The sequence below is a fragment of the Anopheles aquasalis genome, chromosome 2 (genome assembly GCF_943734665.1).
Source record: "Anopheles aquasalis chromosome 2, idAnoAquaMG_Q_19, whole genome shotgun sequence".
NCBI classification, from domain to species: Eukaryota; Metazoa; Arthropoda; class Insecta; order Diptera; family Culicidae; genus Anopheles; species Anopheles aquasalis.
In genome coordinates, this window is record NC_064877.1 from 18,487,501 (window position 1) to 18,492,500 (window position 5,000).

The 5,000-nt window shown below is 51.1% G+C and overlaps 1 protein-coding gene across 2 annotated transcripts in view; it reads left to right on the plus strand.

Moving 5' to 3' along the window:
- Nucleotides 1-5,000, plus strand: part of LOC126569395 (homeobox protein unc-42) — a 16,926-nt gene that overhangs the window by 9,131 nt on the left and 2,795 nt on the right. The gene's annotated exons all lie outside the window — the stretch shown is intronic.

A 5,000-nucleotide genomic window follows, 5' to 3' on the forward strand; every position in this document is an offset into this window, starting at 1 on the left:
GAGTTCGAACCATTTTCTTTACACAAAGAATTACCGTTTGAGTTTACTGTTTTGAAAGTCTGAAAAAATTGCTCACATGTTCAAATCAGTAAATCATGGCCCTAAGAAGCCTAAAATCTTCTTCAGATGCGTTCTTAATTGGCCGTGTTATATCAATAGATTTAAATAATGTTATCAATACTAAGTCACTTTTAACTTACACTCCTTATTCATTATGTCTAAGTAAAAGTTTATTAACATTCTGTTAGTGTAAAGGTTTAACAAACTACAGAAGCTCTTTTAGATTGATAAGAGATTCTGTTAAAATCAGGATTATTAATCGCAAAACACTAACCCTCTGTATGGTTTTAGACAATATTCCTTGACGGAATGTTGGTCACCATAATTACCCCAAAATGCACGTCATAAACTCATTTTATGTTACCTAAACCCCGCAGAAAGGTCTTTGCTCATTTTCTTTGATCTTGTGGCTTGCGAGGATCCTGCCGAATGGCGCCACGCCGCACGATGTGGAGCAGCCACACAATGGGGCCCGGAATTAAAATCCTAATGAGCAATCGGCTCATGCGTCTTCGAGTGGCCTGCCGTGTGCACCTGGCGAACGTACGACAAGAATACATTTTAGTGAGCACGCGGCCGAAGACCCGTTTCGGACGTTGCATCGTTGCCCAACCTTCAATCCACTCCGGGTCCGGGGAATGTATGCTAAAACCTGCGATGCGTGCAGGATCAACACGTCCTCCGGTAGCACGGCCAAGCCAACGGGAATGCCGTCCCAGTCCAATCAAATACAGACACACGCGCAACGCATCGTTTCCGTTCCGCTCCGCTGCCTTCCACTTTTCTCTCTCTCTTCCTATCTCGGTGCTCGACGCTGCGCACTCTAGTTCTGCAAATTTAGCCACGTCTCTGTGCAGCACTAGCACGATAGTGGTAGTAGTAGTAGCAGCAGCACCATCGCCACCATCAGCGACTACTCAAATGACGAAATAATACTTATTGATTGCATCAATAATTCAATGAAGATATTCGAACATCGGTGTGCCATCGGAGCGGACCAGGAACAGCCAGACTATGCTGCAGAAACACGCGCACACGCAGCCGTGGCCGGGAGACTGGTTCTATGATCCGAGGTCCTCGAAAAAGCCCGTTGCTCACAAAAACATTCGACCAGCACTGGTGCATTGGCACACGGATGAGCCCTCTGGAGGACCGTTGGCATCGTTCGCTCGCACAGAGCGTTGCGTGGGGACTGCATCGGATCGTGTGATGGCCGGTCCATCGTAGTCCATCGTGCACCAAAAATGCCAACCCCTTCAAAGGCCTTTTTCCACCCCCATGATAAGGCCTGTGAGCAGTGATCGAACAGCATGGCCGGCGGCATCGGTGAACCGATATTGATCGATATTCGTGTCTCTGAAGTCGCTGAGTAGCTCTGGCGACTCGTCTAAATTCGTTTTAATATCCGAACCCCCAATCACTGGCCCGCACAGAGCGGACGCCAGGCCACTGTCGCTGGTTCGCTTCTGGCTAGCGTTTCGGTTTCGTCAGAACAAAGGATCCACCTTCTGCAGGACACTCGAGTGTCCTTCCGAGTTTGATGGATAGAAGGAAGAGGAAAAAACAACGGAAATTATTCCACTTTTTGGACCCGAAATTCCAAAATAGCCAACTCTCGGTAGCGTGGTGGCTCTCGTCCTGCCTGAAGGGCATGGGAAAGGATTTGAAAACAATTTCGGCCTCACGTTTGCCTTTGATACTGGCCGGATGGCTGGCTAGCTAGGCTGGCGATCCGTGGTCCGGCGAAGGCGAATGTTTATCATTATTGTATTTGCCGTCGTATCGGGCGGCCTAAGGGAGTGGTGGCGCAGGATTATGATTTGTTTGTTGCCAGCGAGCCCGGAACCGTGGTACCGTGGAGACGAACCTGCCCGGAACCGGTGATGGATGGGAACATCAATAGACCCAGCTTTGGCGCGCACGCGGACGACAACAATAAAACAATTCCCCTGGTCTTACAGACACACACGAACACGTGCCTGTGTTTCTGTGTGTGCGGATTAATAGGATGGCCAAACTCCGGTGGCAAGTTCGTGACTTGCCTTCGCAAAATCGGCGCAACGCGAGACATGAAAGGATCGATGAACAACATACGGGCCCCCGTTTTTTGGGGACGGCCGTTCGTTGTTTTGCGAAAGTCCTCGCGATCCGCATTCTGGACCACTCCGCTAATCAGGTGCATAATTTGGTCCGGCCAGACCAAGCCGTCCTTGTAGCGTCCTGTGGCTGCGAATGCGAAGAACACACATTGTGAGAAACATTGCGACGTCTTTCTGCAGCATGCATCCGGCATAATCGTAATGCAATTTTCTGGCGATTCTTTTGCTGCTTGTTGGTTGAATTGGTGAAGAGTGTAGGGACTGCTTCTGGCCATTTGTTGGCCATTTCGAGAGCTTATTATGTGCAAGGTTCCGCCTCTGGTTCTACAACAACAAAGCAGACAAAGGAAGCCATGAACTAACTATCTGCATAACGCAAGCGAAGCAAGCCTTGATCAGGCCATCTCGCTATGACGTTTATACAGAGAGATTCAAATTGTGTTCTCAGTTCACGAGCTTTCTCTAAATCCTCTAAATCTACACAATAATTTAACAAAAAAAGAACGCCACTAAACCTTCCCAATGTCACTGGGACCCGGAGTGCCACATGATTTAAAGTACTTTTCCGTCGATCCCTTTCCCCTTACGTCAACCATTTCCCTCGTAGATCCATCGGTTGTAGAGCCACCCCCGAGGGGGCGGAGGCGAACTTACGAAACCCATCAAGGCATCAACAACATCATCTTCATCTTCATCTTGCCATCAAGACTTGTGTGTACGAAGCGGGTCCCGTGCGCAAAGTACCAGCGACGAAGATGAGCTTCTTCTTTGGCGAAAACTTTGACTGACGGTAACGGTTCCATCGTCCCTGCCCACCCCCACCACATTAGCCCTTCCCCATTGGCAATGTCCTGAGGCGCATTAACAGAAGAGAGAGAGAGACAGAGCGCGATGCGAGGGGAGCAACGGAAAAGCGGATCCAAAGGAACCCGCGGGGAAGGTACACGGGAAAGGGGGCCAGCGCCCAACGCAACCAACCAACCGAACCGTATATCGTTCGTCCAAAAGACAGAGGCAAGACAAAATTACCTACGAAAACCCTCCTCCCTTTCTGGCTCCTCTTTTGCCCTTTCTGGCTTCTCTGTCTTCTGCTTCATCTTCATCTCGGGAGGGGTGGCGGGAGAAAAGCGAAGGGAAACGGCGGGAAAAGCCCTTGGTCGCAGCGCGGAACTCGACTCCAAGCCAGCAAGCGACGAGCAAGCTTCACTCTGAGGAAGGAGTGCGAGAGGGACGGCGCGGCACGCGGCATTCCCGTTTGCTGTTAGTGTGTAATCTACAACATCAAATGGATCCTTAATTCAATTACTCCGCCTTCTTGGAAATTCCTCCATTACGGCCTCTCGGTCGCACCGGTACTTTCCGGCTCTCTTTCTCTCTCTCTCTCTGCTTAGGTTTTCCCGGCCACAATCCACCCACCATCGCCACCCCCATCATGGTGTACTCTACGGTGCTGTGTGTCCTCGTTGCTCGATGCTAAAAACCCAAGCAGCTAAGCCCTACTACTTGCAGGAAAAGGGCGCCCGCCCCAGAGCCATAAGACACAGAAAACACACACAGCTGCATGCACGCACCGCACCGCACCGTAGTGTGGAGGGTTGGTTTTGCTGGAGGAGATCCGTCTCCGGCTTCATCATCACCGCCATGACACCGCCTTGGCAGTACGGTCGCCTCGCCTCGCCTCCCCTTCTCTGGGAAGGTAGTTTATTTACGAGTTCAATTTCGACTCGATTCGACTCCCACTCCCATTTCATCCCCTCACCCTCTCCGTTTCCTCTCGGTGATGTGGAAGGAAAATGGCGGAACCATCGCAGAAGGCGAGTCGAAGCGAAGCGACGAGCATCATCATCATCATCATCAGCCTGTCGAGCGTTCGCCGCCTGCTGTGCGTATGCGTGCACGAAGACGACGATGGTAGACTACTACGACGATGAGGACGACGTTATGGCTAAAAGGCATGGCGGCCAAGTTCGCCCTCGTCGACATTTTGCGCGATTTAATGGCGAAGGACCAGGGTGAAGCTGCTCACTCTCTCTCTCGGAAGAGTCTAAGGAGAGCATTAAAGGGACAAACCAGGGGTGAGGGGGGGGAGGGATGCCAGAGGGTGAAAGATGATTTCGAATAGCGGTATACACATTTAATTTAAATAGAAGACAGCCCCCAACCCCACGGCCACCCCAGCAGTGAAGCGAAGATTAGGGAGACGCGAAGGCCTTCAGGGCGTAAGACGGCATCTTGGGTTCCCGGGGGAGGGAAGACGCGGATGCGTAGGGAAGGGTCGCTCCCAGAACCAGAAAACCGACGCCTACTGCTGCTGCTGCTGCTGCTCTGCTGAGAGAACAGCCGGACGGACGGTGTACTGCTTGAGCAAAGTTGGCTGGGTTGAGGGAAGGTTGTAAGAGAAATAAGGATAACGATGACGATGGTGCTCGGTGCTTGGCAACAAACAACTCGACGCCATATATCGTTGTATATCCTTCGAGAATTTTTTTCCAACCTCCATCTCGCTCTCTCTCACTCAAACTCTCATCTGTCTAAATTCATCGCTCGATTCGACGCCATGTGTCATGTGTTTTTTGGGCACCAAGGGTTGGCCGCTCCATCATCGGTTCGGATCCTTCGTATAATCTCCACAATCCACCCCCGGGGCCCGGTGGAGTGAAATTGCAAAGTTTTGGCCCGCAAGGAGTCCAGAGAAAGTCGAAAGAAAGTCTGCTACTTCTTCTCCCTTTTTGGGTCCAGGCGCATTTCCAGGAAGGATTTAGCGCTTTAGGCGATTTTCGGCGATCGACCGAAAGACGAAGAATCTTTCTTGTGAGCAGAAAGGGGGAAAGGTGCGAAGTG